Source organism: Carcharhinus amblyrhynchos, chromosome 27, assembly GCF_965287045.1.
Source record: "Carcharhinus amblyrhynchos chromosome 27, sCarAmb.v2.hapA, whole genome shotgun sequence".
NCBI classification, from domain to species: domain Eukaryota; kingdom Metazoa; phylum Chordata; class Chondrichthyes; order Carcharhiniformes; family Carcharhinidae; genus Carcharhinus; species Carcharhinus amblyrhynchos.
Window position 1 is genome coordinate 27,911,746 of NC_137350.1, and position 18,761 is coordinate 27,930,506.

Sequence of the window (18,761 nt, forward strand, 5' to 3'; positions counted from 1 at the left end):
CAGGCCAGTTTGCTCCCCAGGCCTTACCACACTCTGCCTAAAACATGCTCAGCATGCCAACAAAACCCAGCTGCACTGAGACCAGGCACCAGGTTCAAAGTCAAACGTAACTCCACCCACTGAGGTCTCAGGATCTCTCCCGCTCAGGGCAATGATGTACTCTTTGAAGTAGAGGCCAGGATTTTATGACCTCAGTCAGACGAGACCAGAAGTTCCTGTCTGAGGCCAACAGAGATTTGCATTGTCGGACCCTCGCCCCCTCCGATTTCATGGCAGGCGAGGTGATCGAGTTCTGGCCATAGTCTCTGTTGTTGTGGAGTTAGTTAGCTCAGTTGGCCAGATGGCTAGGGTGTGGTGCTGAATGATGCCAGCGGCACAAATTGTTCCCCACACTGGCTGTGGTGGTTCATGGAGAGTTACCTCTTTGTACTGCCCATGCTTGATATAGAGGTGGTGTTCCTTGGAGGGAGATGCCAATGGTCCTTCCCAGCATATGGTTACCTATTACCTTACTGTTGTCGGTAATACAACAGCCAATTTCTACACTCCATGGTCCCCGTGAGATAAAGGACCGGATCATCTGTTTTTTGAGAGAGAAACATTGACCAGGGAACTGGGGAGGACTCCACTAATTTTCCTCAGAGTAAGATGTCTCACGGTACTGTTGGACTTTAACCTGGTGTTGTGAGACTTCTTACTGTACCCACCTCAGTCCAACGCTGGCAGCTCCACATCATGGCTTTCTCAGAGTACCTGGGGAAGTTTAGGTCTAATCTACCTAGGCAGTAGGGACCTTAGGTTAAAATCTCAGTAATTTATAAGTGGGTTAATATTTGTTGGGGTTTCTGAAGAAGTGTTAAATTTATAGGACTTCCTCCATACTATATCACTACTGTGCCTTTATGAAAGTTATTTTTAATCGTGTTCTCTGCAGTTATAAGCAGGCTCAAGTTGTCAGCTTACAAGTCCTTTCATTGCTGCTTAAATGATTTAAATGGGGTTTTTGTTTATTTTTACTCTGGACCTCATGTACTTTCTGGGATTTTTATGATCCTGAATTATTAGAGAAAGAATAATGGATCTGTCAGGTACCTTTGGACAGTTTTATTTAGTTTCACTTTCAGTTTTTGGACTGCTGGATGGTATTTTAGTTAGAAAGTGCTTTTACTTCAGGCTGGTGGCAGATTTTCTCTCTCTCTCTCTTTCCCTGGTATTGTAAATTCTGGTACTAGCTGGAAGCAGATCTTCTTGCCTTCCTGGTGTGAAAATTCTGCTGTTGGTGGTTTGCTAGCGAGTAACAAGAGGCAAGCATTGCATTTGAATCTTGAAGTGGTTAGTTGAGAAAATCTAGAGGCCAGAGATGGCACTATCTCTACCTCGTGATCTGCTGGAAGCTACAAGGCTGGGAAGTCGGAGTTTCAGTTCTCCAACCAAAGGACTAAGTAGCAGCATCACGTGAGCATTCTGTGGCAGGGGCATGTTGTGAAGAAGTTTGCTTGGTTGGAACATTCTGTATAATTGTTAAGGTTTATACAATAACATGGTTGCCTTTGTTTCCTTCTTGTTTGTAATTGGTAAAAGTTATTACTATATGTTAACTGTATTCTTAAATAAACTTGATAAAAGCTCCCTAGTGGGTCATTTGAATCATACCTGAAGTGAAACCTATTATGCGTATCCTAGCCAAATTCAAAAATTGCAAACGATCCAGGTGGACTTCATAAAACACTTTGGAGTTTCTGACATGAGTTATAACAACCCACACAAGATTTGAAGACCCATTGAGTGGGATATTATCAACGTTCTGCTCTTGGTAGATTTGATTCATTCATGTCCTAACCCCAAATGATGTTTAGTACCACCTGGGGATGATGTATACCACACGATGAAAGTTTGTGTTCTTGGGAGGGAAAAAAAAGAGATACATAGATTGGCAGCCTTTCATTTGTTCCACTTATTTTTCCCAACTAACTGCATCAACCTGGATAAGAAATGTGGGGGCTGCCTTCACTGTGAACCGTAAGGATCTCTTGCTGTCCCCCTCTGAAATCAACTTAAAAGCATTCAGATGAAGACTCCCTTTAGTGGGGGGGAAAAAGTTACTTCTGCCATTTTTGTGAGTTTGCAAACAGTTACCTTCTCAGGTTCTGAATCCTGATTAAAATTTAAACTCATGGCATACCGCAAATTAATAGGAACACAAATGATGACCCGTATATGTATGCATCCAGTTTGAATGGTTTAAATAGTTGCATATTCTTTATGCTATTGAATTTAAGATAAAATAAATCCCTTCACCCCCAGTGTCCATTCTTCCCCAGCTCCCTGAAAGGACAGACTCCCTGCGATATATACTGTTTCATGGACATTGGCTGTTCTTGTCTGAACCCTGAAAAAGAGGAATGTCTAGACATCTCTAGTGAGGCTACTTGATGTCACCGGTTAGTATTTGAGTACCACAAGCGATAGGTGGCCTTGAGCAGCAATATGCAAAGCAGACAGTGATCGGTAATAACCATTGCAATCTGTGGAAACCTCCTCATGATTATGTTGACAAATTAATCTAAACAGATCTAACATCAATGTAAAGGGAGAGAACACTAAATCATTTACTTTGCCTTCAGGCCAATGGCTATCATTCCATTGAAACAAAATCACATTCAACAGTGGAGTCCCTTCATTAGTTCAATTGTACAGTTTTGCTCTGAATCTGTTGCCGAGTATTCTGTGCTTTTGAAGTTTTATATTACCTGACATGAAGAGAAAGAAAAATGACAGCGTGAGTTATCTGGAGATGATTTGCAACCAATGACAAAAGGTTTTTGGTTTTAAGTTTATTTATTAGTGTCACAAGTAAGCTTACATTAACACTGCAATGAAATTACTGTGAAAATCACCTAGTCGCCACAGTGTTTAGGAACACTGAGGGAGAATTCAGCATGCACCCAACCAACATGCCTTTAAGACTGTGGGAGGAAACCAGAGTGCCTGGAGGCAACCCACCCAGACACGGGGAGAGCATGCAGACTCTGCACAGACAGTGACCTAAGCCTGGGAATCAAACCCAGGTCCCTGGCACTGTGACGCAGCAGTGCAAATCATTGCCACCATGCCTTCTGTAAAGGCATCCTTGCAACATCTGAACTAGGGATGTTATGAATGCATTATTGAGCAATATTATCAGTGCATTAAGGTAGAGCTGCAAAGAAAAATTAAAGTTGATTTGTTATTCACAAGTTGGCTTATATTAACACTAATGAAGTTACTGTGAAAATTCCCTAGTCGCCACACTCCGGTACCCGTTCAGGTACACTGAGGGAGAATTTAGCATGGCCAATGCACCTACCCCGCACATCTTTGGACAGTGGGAGGAAACTGGAGCACCCGGAGTAACCCCACGCAGACATGGGGAGAACATGCAAACTCCACGCAGTGACCCAAGCTGGTAATTGAAGCTAGATCCCTGACACTGTGAAGCAGCAATGCTAACCTCTGTGCCATCGTGCCGCCCAATATATATATTATCTTACTCTCCAGAAGATTTCCCAGCATTTACCCAACTAATCAAGAGGGTTTACCAGCAGCCCAGGACTAAGCCATGCGATCTGACCCAAGAGGGTGCCCACCGTCAGCCTTGGGACTTTTCGTTTGAGATTCCTTAGGGGTGGGAGGTGAGTGGTGGTGGAGTGACCTCTGCCCAGTACCGCGATCCCACAGAACAACAGAAGCTTGGATCTGCTAATGTTGGAGTCATTGCCAAAGACCCTCACTGTGACATTCTGGAGCATTTACTGTGTCCCAAGGTTCGATTACATCACTTTGCTCAGAATTTCCAGCTAACATAGACTTGTGTTGTGTGACATTTCACTCTTCAGATGACATAATTTATTACAAGAAGAGTCTTTTGAATGTTCGTGAAAACTTGAAATATTTCAAGATAAATTGTTTAACTATTGATTCATTCACAGGATGTGGGTGTCACTGACTAGGCTAGCATTTAAAGCCCATCCTGAATTATCCTTGAGAAGGTAGAGTTGAGCTGCCTTTCTGAATTGCTACAGACCCTGTGCTGTATGTACACCCATGGCGCTGTTAGCGAGGGAGTTCCAGAAATCTGACTTAGTGACTGTGAACAGTGATGTGTTTCCAAGCCAGAATGGGTGTGTGGCTTGTTCCATCTGCTGCTGTCATCAATGAATATCCCCATTTCTGTCCTTAGGATTGGGAGAAGGTCATTGATGAATCAAATGAAGATGGTAGGGCCTAGGGCACCTTTCCAAGGAGTTCCTGTAGTGATGTGCTGGGAATAATATGATTGACCTCCAACAATCACAATCACCTTGTTCGATTCCTGGCTTGGGTCACTGCCTGTGTGGAGTTTGCATGTTCTTCCCATGTCTGCATGAGTTTCCTCCCACAGTCCAAAAGACATGCTGGTTAGGTGCATTGGCCATGCTAAATTCTCCCTCAGTATACCCGAACAGGCACTGGACTCAGGGCTTTTCACAGTAATTTCACTGCAGTGTTAATGCAAACCTACTTGTGATACTAATAATAAACATTTAAAAACTTTCTTTGGGCTCAGTATGGCATGGTGGCACAGTGGTTAGCATTGCTGCCTCACGGTGCCAGGACCCAAGTTCAATTCCCAGCTTGGGTCACTGTCTGTTTGCATGTTCTCCACGTGTCTGTGTGGGTTTCCTCTGGGTGCTCCGGTTTCCTCCCGTACTCCAAAGATGTGCGGGTTAGGTTGATTGGCCGTGCTAAATTACCCCTTAGTGTCAGGAGGTTGGTAGGGTTAATAGGTAAGGTTATGGGGATAGGATCTGGGTGGGATTGTGGTTGGTACAGACTTAATGGGCCGAATGGCCTCCTTTTGCACTGTAGGATTCTATGACTCAAGCCAATGGAGAGTTTTCTCCTTATTCCCTTTGACTCCGATTTTGCTAGGGGTCCTTGATGCCACACTCAGTCCAATGCTGCCTTGATGTCAAGGGCAGTCACTCTCACATTATCTCTGGCCTTCAGTTGTTTTGTTCATGTTTGCGCCAAGGCTGTGCTGAGGTTTGGAACTGAATAGTCTCGGCAGAAGCCAAACTGGACATCAGTGAGCAAGTTATTGTTGAGTAAGTGCTGCTTAATCGTGCTGTCAGCATCACTTTGCTGGAGATTTTGTGCTGATCATCACTTGGAATAATAAATGAACTCGACATAACTCGGGAATCCATGATGGGATTTAAAAGAACTGATAGAACTGTTTTCTTTTATTAACTGAAGATTTATATTCTACAGTGCCACGGTGGGTAATAAAAAGTGAGGAACTCTGTGGTCACTAGGTAAATGTCTGAACTGCCTTTATGACTCTTTGGCATGTTCATAATACTCAGGAGAACTGATAGCCATTAGCGGAAATGTTTATTTCAATGCATCATCTTGTAAAGTAGAATTATTCTGCAGAATCCTCCCTGCTACATTCTGATCCTTGTTACTTTTGGACCCATTAGTGTGTTGTATGTCACAAGGATGACTAGCCCCCTGGTGGGTTCAAAGATTTTAATTGAATCAGCGAGGACTGACTGTGCATTGTATTTCAGACTGCCAGTGTGCAGCAGGCAACCCTCTGAACGAGGAACCAAACTCAGCGGTATGCATGTTTCACGCAAAATGACTCACATTTCTCCCCCCCCCCCCCCCATTTAATTATTGTGATCTTTGCTCAGCTGTCCCTTATCTGTCTCTAGCACATTCTGTACTGATCATTAATGTCATAAAAATAACTGAGCTGTAGATGGCGGGACAAGGAGTGCTTGCTCCCCATTGTGGGCAGGAACCTTAAAGATTCAAAAGTGTGATTGGGCAGATTTTCAAAAAAAAGGTCCATTTATCTTTGAATGCAGTGATTAGCAGGGAAATAGTTCTCACTTGGATCACACAAAGAGCCTTCACCGTTTATTTTTAAATGGTGGACTCGGCCTTTCACATACTTGTTGATTATGGTCACCGTTGGTGTTATCTGTCTGCCATTATTACACTTTACTCAGCTGAACACTTAGCACCGTTGATCTCTGCAAGCCCCAAACCTCGAAGTATCTCTCACGTGTTTAATTTACAGAACTGTGCCCGCTTATAACTAACAACAGGGGCATGTTGAAGTGTGCATTGCATCATCTGACTTAATTAGTTCTCTTGGGTTTCATTACATTGGCTAACCGGCATCACACTGAATTCAGAATTCTGAAAGCCTTGCCCTGTGACTTTGAGTCAGCACAGGAGACTATGCAGCAAGAGACTATAAGATGTAGGAGCAGAATTAGGCCACTCAGCCCATCGCGTCTGCTCTGCCATTCAATCATGGCTGTTATTTTTCTCACCCCCATTCTCCTGTCTTTTCTCCATAACCCCTGATCCCCTTATTTTAATCAAGAATCTATCCAGCTTTGTCTTAAAGGCACTCAATGACCTGGCCTCCACAGCCTTCTGCGGCAAAGAGTTCCACTACTCTGGCTGAAGAAATTTCTCCTCATCTCTGTGTTAAATGATCGTCCCTTTAGCCTGAGGTTGTGCCCTCTGGTTCTAGATTTTCCTACTTGTGGAAACATCCTCTGCACGTCCCCTCTATCCAGACCTTGCAGTATACTGTAAATTTCAATAAGATCCCCCCTCATCCTTCTAAACTCTAATGAGTACAGATCCAGAGTCCTCAACCGTAATAGTTTCTTTTTGGATGTTACTCCCCCACTAAGCCCCAGTCTTGGTTTATTTTTTGCCAATTATCTTAAAGCCTATGTCCTCTGATTATCACACCACTTGCCACTAGAAACAGTTTCCCCACAGTGGTTAGCGCTGCTGCCTCACAGTTCCACGGACCAGATTCAATTCCGGTCTCAGTCACTGTCTGTGTGGAGTTTGCATGTTCTCCCTGTGTCTGCGTGGGTTTCCTCTGGGTGCTCCGGTTTCCTCCCACACTCAAAAGATGTGCACTTTAGGTGAATTGGCCATGCTAAATTGACCCTAGTGTTGGGATTAGCAGGATGAAGACATGGGATTATGGGAATAGGGCCTGGGAGGGATTGTGGTTGGTGCAGACTTGATGGGCCGAATGGCCTCCTTCTGCACTGTAGGGCTTCTAAGATTCTCCATCGTAACTGCTCAAATTTTGAACAACTCGATTACACCTGCCCTTCTCTGCTCTGAGGAGAGAGATCCCACCTTCCCTAGTCTCTTCTCACAAGTCAAGCTCCACATCCCTGATTCACAATTAAATAATAAAGCGAATAGTAAAGGCTTTGTGCAGGAAATTGCTCTATCTCACTTCTCAGGTCGATAGCACTGTCAAAAGATCAGCATGTTGTATGGCCAAATTTCACTCTTGGACATGAGGCATATCATTGAGAGTTGATGCTGTAACACATTACTGTAGGCATGCTATATTGCTGAATATGCCATCTTTGGAATCATAGAATCCCTACATTGCAGAAGAAGGCCATTCGATCCATCAAGCCAGCTATGACTCTCCAACAGAACATCTTAGCCAAGCCCTACAAGATACACGACAGGAGCTCAACAAGGTTCCTGAGGCAGCACCTTCCAAACCCACGACCTCTACCATCTCGGGGGACAAAAGCAGCAGACACGTGGGATACACAACCACCTGGGAGTTCCCCTCAAAGCCACTCACCATCCTGACTTCAGAATATAATGGCCGTTCCTTCACTGTTGCGGGGTCAAAATCCTGGAACTCCCACCCTAACAGCACTGTGGGTGCACCTACAGCACATGGACTGCAGTGGCTCAGGAAGGCAGCTCACTACCCCCTTCCCAAGGACAATTCAGGATGGGCAATAAATGCTGGCCCAGATTCCGTGAATAAATAACAGAAAGCTGCTGGCTCCAAATTTGACTCCAGGCTTTACCTGCTGTTCCAGGTGTCCGTTCAGGAAAATGGCATCTTGTGCACGGCACTTTAGTCTGGACATGTTCTGGATCATGGTGAAATCCGGCTGGCGGAACAGTCAATTGGGTTGGGGGGGGGGGGGGGGGGGGGGCGGGTGTGGGGGTGGAAATTCCTGTCAGCTGTTCATCTGAATTCTGACCATGAGATGCAAAATGGCTTTCCCACAGTCCCTGTCATTATCCCGCCACGCCACCATCAATTTAGCTGTCCATTCATTTTTGGGCTCCCGATGTGCTGGCTACCTTCGCCCGCCATCGGAGCGAAGGGATGATTCCGCCCTAGGATTCCATGGAATAAAATGCTTGATCAATACAGATCTTTAACTTGGTGTAACAGGAAAACCTTCGCAGCATGCTGGTTGTCAAGTCGATAGGCTAAATGAACAGAGAATGCTGAGGGGCGAGAAGATTAGCAGTCACGATCATACTCGAGTCATGAAAGTTGGAAAGGTATGAGGTTTACACTAACGTAACATGTTAGCCCAAACTGCTGTCTCCTCACTGTTCCACTTAACTTAGCTTTTCTCCTTTCCACAGTCTCTTTATCCAATGTGCCTCCTTTCTTTAACTTGTTCTCTTCCTGGAGTTGCTGAATCTGGGGACAGTTCTATAGACCTTGGGAGTTCCTCACCCCAGGGGCGGAATTCTCCGGCCACACTGGAAATTCCTGCCCAACTGTCAACGGGGTTTCACATTGTCCGCAACCCGCCCGCTAAAGTTCCAGTGGCAGACGGGATGGGAGAATTCCCGCCCAGCTTTCCCTTCGCCATCAGTCGTTGTGTTGTTCAACTCTGTAAGGCATCACCAGCCTGATCTCGCCTCGGTGCCCACACATGTTCACTTCCTAGAGAACAGTGATCGGGATGGCAGCCCACCTGCTTGTACTGTCTGTACCAGGGCACTGAGGCTAGTTGGGAAGTCTCTGCTGCCGGTTTGGCTGAGATCCGCTAACTCTGCACTAAGAGTAGACACAGCCGGGGCCTTCCTCATCGGAATCATTCAGCCATTTAAATTACTGAGGTTAATAGAAAGGCTTAATGGAATCTCTACAGTGCAGCAGGAGCCTATTCGGCCCATTGAGCCTGCAACAATCCAACCCAGATTCTATCCTTGTAACCCCATGTGTTTACCCTAGTTAGTTCCCCCTGACACTAAGGTGCAATTTAGCATCGCCAATCAACCTAACTCACACGTCTTTGGACTGTGGGAGGAAACTCACGCAGACACAGGGAGAACGTGCAGACTCTGCACAGTCACCCAAGCTGGGAATCGAACCCGGGTCCCTGGCACTGTGAGGCAGCAGTGCTAACCACTGTGCCATCGTGCTTCCCCTATATGGGAGCTTTGCTAAAACCTACAACGAATATTGCCCTGGAGTAAAAAGCAACCTTTGGTATTTGTTAGTAAAGGGCAAGATTCGGAATATGTGCGGGGGTAGCATGAGGCTTCCCAGGTTTGACGGTTTGATTTATATAATGAAATAAACAGTGACTGTTTTTTAAGCCGGAGACAAAATAATGAGGGCAGAGTCACAGCCTTTCACCATTCGATGCCCGGAATAAAGGGCTGATTATGTTTGCGACGATCAGTTCTGACAGTGGCTCCGTGGGAACAGGATTCACTTCCTGAATTTTAACCAAGTTCATATGTTCTGCTACATGGGAGAGGAAGCGCACTGCTTGCTTAGCAAATGAGAGATGACCGCGTGGTCAGCTTCGTTTCATGTTTTGTGAGGTAATTCCACCGTGGTGGGGGGGGCGGTGAAATAAAAATAAAAATTAGGCTGCTCCTCTCGCGCTAGTAGATTTGCAGCCTGGGAATTATAGCACCAGTCCTTTTTTCTGTGTTTTCAAATGAACCCTGGTCAGTGCCTGAGGCTTTTAGCTCTGCCCTGTGGTTTACACTGAAAGAACTGAGGGTGGACCCAAGCCTGAGGTAAACTGGAGAATAACATAGAAACCTTACAGTGCAGAAGGAGGCCATTCAGCCCATACTAATAACTATCCGTTTTTTATTCTGCTAATTCCCCGACACCCAATGGCAATTTTAGCATGGCCAGTCAATCTAACCAGCACACCTTTGGACTGTGGGAGGAAACTGGATCACCCGGAGGAAACCCACGCAGACACAGGGAGAACGTGCAAACTCCACTCACCCGAGGCTGGCATTGAACCCAGGTGCCTGGCACTGTGAGGCAGCAGTGCTAACCCGTTGGATCCAAAATTGGAAGCAGGTGCAGAAGGAATGTCTCATACTCGTGTGTAACTGGTGTTGCTTAACTTGGAAATTCTGTCACTTTCAGGAGTAATTTTTACACAGCCGTTGTGAAGCTGACCAGGCACAGTTGTTTTTATTTCTTGTGGTTATTGCTGGTCCCCCTGCTTTAAGGACACTCTGGCCCTGATCCAAAGGCTTTCCTCACATATTGGTTTGATCACCGTACGGATAAGTAACATTCCAATATTCCGATTAAATAGCGGGGGCAGAGTAACCCTGTGATCTGACCTGAAGGCTTCTCAGAGCTGGAGCAGTGAGTCAGCGTGCCAGAAATACAACAGTTATAAAGAATATAGAATCATAGAATCTCTACGGTGAAAAAGGAGGCCATTCGGCCCATCACGTCTGCACTGACTTTCCAACAAAGCATCTCATCCAGGCTCAACCCCTGTAACCCTGCATATTTACCCTGCTAATTCCCTCTAATCTACACACTAAGGGACAATTGAACGTGACCAGTCCACCTGGCCTGCACATCTTTGGCGTGTGGGAGGAAACCGGAGCACCCGGAGGAAACACTGTGCCAGCCTACCTTTGGTGTTTAATTGATTTCGGAAAGGCAGGCCACCATTAACAGAAATGAGATGAGTTTTATCTGCATCTGAATTTTTAATTGGGTGAGATGATGGGAAGTGGCCTGCATAGGGCAACAGTGGTGGCAAACAGCCCCATAATGCAGCTCTTCAATAGAGATAGTTGCTGATCATATTTAAAGTAAATCAAAGCAGGTTGCTTGGTTTTATTAGCCAGAAGCCAACCATACGCTGCACAAATCCTGCGCTCTACATATGTTCATCTTTATATGGAAATAGTTATTTTAGCCGATTGACAGATGTACTTACACGACACAGTTGCCTCACAGCGCTAGGGGCCCAGGTTCATTTCCAGCCTTGGGTCACTGTCTGTGTGGAGCTTGCATTTTCTCCCCATGTCTGCGTGGATTTCCTCTGGGTGCTCCAGTTACCTCCCACAGTCCGGAAGGTGAACGGGTTAGGTGGCTTGGCCATGATGTGCGGAGTTACCGGAATAAGAAGGGGAAGTGGACCTGGATAGAGTGTTCTTTCAGATAGTCAGTGCCCACTCGACGGGCCGAATGGCCTCCTCCTGCACTGTGGGGATTCTATGGTAAATATTGATCTTAAAAAGAGAATAATAACCCCAGCAAAACAGTGTGATGAGGTTAAGTCAAAGCAAAAATGTTTTAATTGCCATGGCCCATGTAACAGTTAAGGCCAACTTTAACACTGAACCAGAAACTGTATCTATAAATGGCAAACTACAAATCGGTCAATTTTTTTGGGAGTGTATACCTAGACTGACATTGATGGTTTGGTTTCTGACACACCAAGGACCTTTTAACTGTTATTTTTAGTGTGATAATTGGATAATTAAAATTGGAAGTGGGTGATAAAAGTAAACATTTAACATCCTAGATCCTTATCAGAAAAGCTAACTCTGATAACGGTGACTGAGAAAGGATGAACTGTGTCTCCCAGAATCAGCCTCATATGGATTTAGCCTAATATTGAATAACGGCAGTGCTAATCTGAGGTTTCTCTTGAAATGGCTGCAGGGCAGCTTGTCTTTGTGTGTGAGCGTTTCAGTGCTAGGCAATGGATTCACTCATGCAGAGCGAGCAGGCCTCACTGGTTAGCTGCGATTTATTACCACTGTGGTGTGTTGTTCCCCTACAGTCAAGATTCCATATTAGCCAGGAAAGGACTAACACTGAGTGTTCATGTACTTGTAACTACACTAAGCGATACAAGTAAATTATTCTCAGTTACTGCTGAGAATTTTCCATTTGGGACTGTCTGTCCCATGACTGCAGTCTCAGCTGATTCCCATTTTCTTGTTGCGTGACATTATTACTTCAGCATTTTTCCACTCACCATGAACGAAGGCAGCGAGCAAAACTAAAAGGGAAAATGCTGGAAAATCTCAACAAGTCTGGTAGCATATGTAAGGAGAGAAAGGAGCTGATGTTTTGAGTCCAGATGACCCTTTGTCAAGGCGATATAAGTAAATTATTCTCAGTTACAGCTGAGAATTTTGACAAAGGGTCATCTGGATTTGACATGTCAGCTCTTTTGGTTTTAGATTCCAGCATCCGCAGTAATTTGCTTTTATCCAATGAGCAGAACTATTTTCACACATTCCTGTTGGAATTTAGAAATATACAGGACCAAAGACATATAAAATTCTAACAGGATTGGACAGGGTAGATTTAGAATGTTCCCGATGGTGGGGAAAGGTTGTGAATGAAGCCCAGTCCATCACGCAAACCAGCCTCCCATCCATTGACTCTGTCCACACTTCCCACTGCCTCAGAAAAGCAGCAGCATAATTAAGGACTCCATGCACCCTGGACATTTGCTCTTCTACCTTCTTACATCGGGGAAAAAGATATAAAAGTCTATGTCACATACCAACTGACTCAAGAATAGCTGCTTCCCTGCTGCCATCAGACTTTTGAATGGACTTAACTTGCATTAAATTGATCCTTCTCTACACCCTAGCTATGACTGTAACACTACATTCTGCACTCTCTCATTTCCTTCTGTATGAACGGTATATTTTGTCTGTATAGCGTGCAAGCAACAATACTTTTCACTGTATGTTAAGACATGTGACAATAATAAATCAAATCAAATTAGAAATATGAAATATTCAGTGCTGATGCGTATTTGGAAGGAAGGGAGAAAGTGACATTGCAATGAAAAAATGCAGTGTTCCAGAAAGTGAGAGATATATTTGTAACATACTTAGTGTCCGTTATGTAGTTTACTCAGCATACCACATCATCATCTGTCACTGATGTTACATGCTTTGTAATGACTTTCTCTACATTCCCTAGATCATGTTCTGATTAGATCTGAAACATGGGCTGGGATCTTCCAGGTCTGCCACTGTCAACGGGGTTTCCCATTTCTCGCACACTCTGCCACTGAGAAACCTGCGGCCAAGGATCACCATCAGCGGGACCGGAAGGTCCTGCCACTGGGAATGGTCAGAAAATGCCACCCAAGGTGACTTCAGTTCGGTTCTGAATTCAAGGTGGAGATTCCTGATTCCAGAGCACTTCTTTTCAAACCTAATATAATTTTATTTAACGAGGACACCACACATTTCAGTAAAAAAGTATATTATTTCCATTGGTTAGATCATGACATTGGGAGCAGGTGTAAGCCATTCAACCCATCGAGCCTGCTCTGTCATTCAGTGAAGTCATGGCTGATCTGATTCTGGCGTTACACCACTTTCACACCTGTACTGCATTGACTGTCTTTGTAATCAAAAATCTATCAAACTCAGCCTTGAAGACATTCACTGACCCAGCCTCTGCCGCTATTTGTTGAAGAGAATTCCAAGGACCATCAACACCCTTGAAAAAGAAATTCCTCAATCCTGGTCTCTCTCTTAAACGTGAGGCCCTTTTGGTGGGGGAGGGGGGGGGTGCGATCTTACAAAAATAGATTCAAAGTACGAAGTGTGAAAACGGGAGAGAGTCAGACTCATTTTCTCAGTGAGTTTTCAGACATGATTATATGGCACGTAGTGCAAAAAAAAGGCAAAATGATGCACAATAGTAGGTGGAATGGACAGAGTCTATTCTTGCCAGAAAGCTGGATGCTCCCACTAGAGGGTGCTATTGCACATGCACAGTTCTTCAGGTTGCAGTGTGTGTGGCTCCCCCATTCACCTCCCCAACATTGCTCTGCACAATGTTACTGCCCAGTGACCAGTGGGCACTGCCAGGGTCCCTGGTGGGCAGTGCCAGACTGCTCCTGCCCTTGTCCACCCGGGGGGCATCAATGGCCTCTGATCCCACCAGCGAGGCCATCAGGTCCCTGTTGCTGGCTGTTAAGGCAAGTGAGCCCGGACAGTTGCGTCCTGGGCATACTAGGAATATTTAAACTCTGGTTAAAATATAGAAATCAGCCTTGCATCCTTTCCGGGCATGATGCTGATCAAGCCGGAAATCCAGGGCCAGTAGGATCGCTAGAGACGAGAAACCAGGCATAAACCCGGATTTTCACCTCTTGTGTGATCTTAATAGCTTGCTGCACCCATCAACTGGCATGACGAGCTGATAAGATTGCCCGTCTTATCTTTAAATTATAGTTATCGATTCCCCTAATGAGAGGAAATGTTTTTTCAGCACCAACCTTGTGAAATCCGCTCAGAATTTTAGAGGAATTGATTGAAAATCTCTACTACCATGGTGAACATTTCTGACTTGCTACTAAATGTCCAACAGGAATAACTTTCTCCTTTTATTCCAAGTACCACTGGCATTGATCCCCCATGTTTTTCTTTTTGCTTATCTGCAATTTTTTATAACAAATCCTCAATATGGAATGCAACAAACCTGATTCAAAGATATGGATTTATTTTGAATCAGAAAGCTCGCTGTTACTTTGCCGAAAGAACCATCTCTTTTCAGTGTTGCACATTCTGCTAGTTTAGCTACTTGCCTTTGCTGGCCAAAGAGAAATCTCACTGTAGCTGAAATACAAGTGTCAGGACTACCCCAAGGGCTCCTAAATCACAGAGTTATAAAATAGATTTTTAAATGCTGTCCTATCATGGCACAGTGCCATACATGACTTAACTGTGAGGCTATTGAGCTGCCTATCCTCTGAAGTGAGAGCAAGAGACACTCAACAGGTCTGACAGTATCTGGGGAGAGAAACCGAGTTAATGTTACAGATCGATGACCTTTCCATGGGAACTGAGTTGCCATCATTTTCCGTTTCTGTTTCAAATCTCCAGCATCCACACTGCTTTACTTTTGTCTGTCCTTTCAGTTCTTGGAGCTCCTGATCCTTTCTCAGGCTAGTATTTTCTCTAAAAAAAAGAATAAGGGAGATATTCTGTTACAAGGGCATCACTGGTTAATTTGTGGGTTGGCCAAAGATAAGATCACTTGTCGTTAGTTCATGTGTGGAAGCCATGTGATAACAGCGCTGAGAAGAGATGGGATTTTTTTTCCCAAGCAATATTAAACAGCTTCAATTTCCAGCATTATCTCATCGCTCTTTTCTGTTGCAGTCTCACAAAAGACCCAACATCCCAGCGAGTCGCTCACAGTAATCCGATTGTCCTCCGCGGAATAGTTTAATCAATTACAATGAGGGAGTTCTTGCTCGGAAAATTAACTCCGAGGCATAAATTAGTGAAGCATGGGCACATTTATTCAGCAGACAGGGAGACAAACACAGAAGACTTTCTTTTCCCGAAGCTGGGGTCTCACGGACTGCCTGCAAGAACTGTCCTCGGTGCCCAGTTTACACTCTGCACTGTGTTCTTCGCATTGCTCGAGAATCTGCAGCAGAATCATAGCAACTTGTCTGCTGTAATCAGGGGTTCGTGGGGAGGAGAGATGGGGGATGCAGAATGTGAGCAGGGTGGGGGGGGGGGGGAGGGCTCACATGTGACTCATTTACTTTAATTGGTATCCGGAATAAACATTTCCATTACGTAACCCAAGCTGTCTACCAATGTGAAGCATTAACAGATCTGACAACACCCATTTATTTTGTAGTGATGCTCATAGTGATTGGTATATATGGCCTATTTTGTTGCATGCCACTCTTTTAGACATAAACACAACAGCTTTCTTCATGTAATTTTTTTTTAGTTACCCTATATGAACGGTGGCACAGTGGTTAGCACTGCTGCCATCACAGCACCAGGGACTCAGATTCAATTCCAGTCTTGCATCACTATCTGTGCAGAGTTTGCACGTTGCCCCTGTGTCTGCATGGGTTTCCTCCGGATGCTCCGGTTTCATCCCCTAACTCTACATTCTGCACTCTTTCGTTTCCTTCTCTATGAATGGTATGCTTTGTGTGTATAGCGCGCAAGAAACAATACCTTTCACTTTATGCTAATACATGTGACAGTAATAAATCAAATCAAACATTCCAAACGTGATTGCTAAACTGCCCCTTAGTGTCCCACTAAGTTAGATGAATTAGCCATGGTAAATGTGTGAGGTTACGGGGGTAGAGAGAGTCGGTACAACTCGGTAGGCCTCCTTCTGCACTTGGTGGACAAAGATTTATAGGTTAGGGGATTAGAGGAGTAAATACATGGGTTTATGGGGTAGGCTTGGGTAAAAGTCAATGCAGACTCAATGGGCCACGTGGTCTCCTTCTGTACTGTAGGGACTCTATGATTTACAAATTTCCACTATGTTCCCTAGTCTTGGTCTCTGTGTGTGAGACACTGGCTTGATTTATAAGTTGAGGCAGATTTTGATGTGTGGGTGGTCAGGTAAGTGAGGAGACACAGCCTCTGCCCCAGAAATCAATAACTCCAAAGCCTTATTAACAACTATATCCCCAGATCATAATCCACATGTTTAAAAGGACCCGACAGCAAAAGCAAACTCCTGCAACTATTGGAAATCTGAAATAAAAAGCGTAATTGCTGGAAATGCGTGCAGAAGAGAAACGGGGTTAACATTTTGAGTTGAACATAACTCTCATGTGGAAGAGTCAGATTCAACTCGAAATACTGGTACTCGTTAGAGTTTAGAAGAATGAGGGGAGATCTCATTGAGACGTATAAGATGATGAATGGGATGGATAGGATAGAGGTGGAGAGACTCTTCCCGCTCAGAAAGGACAGTAGGACTAGGGGGCACAGCCTCAAGATAAAGGGGGGGCAGTTTAGAACGGAGTTGAAGAGGAACTTCTTCACTCAAAGGGTGGTGAATCTCTGGAATTCTCTGCCCGTTGAGGTGGTGGAGGCTGCCTCGCTAAATATTTTTAAGACGCGGGTTGATGGGTTTTTGATAAGCGAGGGGATTAAGGGTTATGGGGAGAGGGCGGGAATGTGGAACTGAGACACGACAGATCAGCCATGATCTTATTGAATGGTGGGGCAGGCTCGAAGGGCCAGATGGCCTACTCCTGCTCCTATTTCTTATGTTCTTATGTACTGGGCCAGATTCTCTATCCCTGCTCGGAGTAGGGATGGGGCAAATGATTTCGCTCGCCCCATCCCTGCTCTGAGCAAGAATGGAGAATTAGGCGTTCAGCCCTCCATTCAATGCAGTGGGACTGGAGAACCCCAGCTGTGAATGTGGTTGGCAGTTTCCAGCTCTTAACTCTGTTTCTCTCTCTCCAGACGCTGCCAGACCCACTGAGTATTTTCAACACTTCGCTTTCATTTAAAAAGATTCTCTTTGAGAAGGCAGAGGGTTGCCAATCCTCCAGAAATGGTCAGGAATTGAACTTCAGTCTCCAGGATATTGCTGTGTGCAACCCTGGAGAAAAATCATTGAAGCATTAAAAACAATTGTTTTTTTGTCATCATCTCTGAACACTTCTCTTTACTGAAACATTGAAAGTGGGGGTAAAAGTCTTTTTTCTTTCTATTTGGTGGAGAAGGTGAGTGTGTCCCAAGGATGGATGTGTTAACCGACTAATGACAAGGGGACAAGTCATGTGATGAAGCCTCTAATAATGCATTCAATCGTGACTTAGTGGCACTTAATACACCCCTTCCTACTGCACAAGTTAAATTGATTTGATTTATTGCTGTCACATGTATTAGTATACAGTGAAAAGTGTTGTTTCTTGTGCAAAGCATACTGTTCATAGAGGAGGAAAGGAGAGAGTTGCAAATGTAGTATTACAGACATAGCTAGGTTGTAGAGAAACCTCGCCTGAAGTTGGTCTATGTCCATTCAACAGTCTGATGGCAGCAGGGAAGAAGCTATTCTTGTGTCAGTTGGTACGTGACCTCAGACTTTGTATCTTTTGCCCGATGGTAAAAGGTGAAAGAGAATATGTCAGGGGCTGTGTGAGCTCCTTAATTATGCTGGCTGTCCCTACTTTCTTCAGCCCAACTAATTACAATTTATGTGCAGTTTAAAGCTGTGATACCAATGGACAAGCTCTTGGGTTGCTGGATAAAAGAAAAAGATCTGTTAAAAAAATATTTATTTGGCCAAGACATGGTCTAAACCTGCGACTTTGGTAAACTAAATGTAAAGTGTTGTTACAGTGGAATTTCTAAGTTGTAAACATGATTATTTACTGCACTAAATGGAAATCCTAAGCACATAAGGTATCAAGCCACTGATTTCATCTTGAGATTCATTCTTCTTTTATAACCTTTTGTAGTTTGGATCAAGTAGTGTAGAATTTTTGCCCAGTGACTACTCATGAGGTCATGAACAAGCACATGCATTTATATCACCCTTTTGACATGATGCAAAGTCTGAAAGCATTTTTTCTGAAGTGAGATTAATTAAAGGAATGACAATAGATGGGAATGTATTGGAAGGCAGGGTCGAAGGTGTAGATTTTTACATGATTTTTGAGGATGGATTACAAAAAACACAACGCAGGAACAGGCCCTTTGGCCCACCGAGCCTGTGTCGACGCATGATGTCTTTACCAACGAAAGACCTTTTGCCTCTAGAGACCTTTTTGTTGACTTAGTAATCATTGAGGGAACGGATATGGACATGGGTCCAAGACAACTGAAGGCACTGACAGCAGAAGTGGGGA

General features: G+C 44.5%; 1 protein-coding gene across 2 annotated transcripts in view; it reads left to right on the forward strand.

The window, feature by feature from the left end:
- LOC145359118 (inactive phospholipase C-like protein 2) overlaps positions 1 to 18,761 on the forward strand; it is a 249,864-nt gene that overhangs the window by 134,308 nt on the left and 96,795 nt on the right. The window contains exon 1 of one of the 2 annotated variants that reach the window (XM_080213516.1): positions 10,141 to 10,186. The exons of the other annotated variant lie outside the window; for it this stretch is intronic. The gene's annotated coding sequence lies outside the window, so the exon portion shown is untranslated. Of the gene's footprint in view, positions 1 to 10,140; positions 10,187 to 18,761 lie in introns of those variants that run through there. 2 annotated transcript variants of the gene reach the window in all.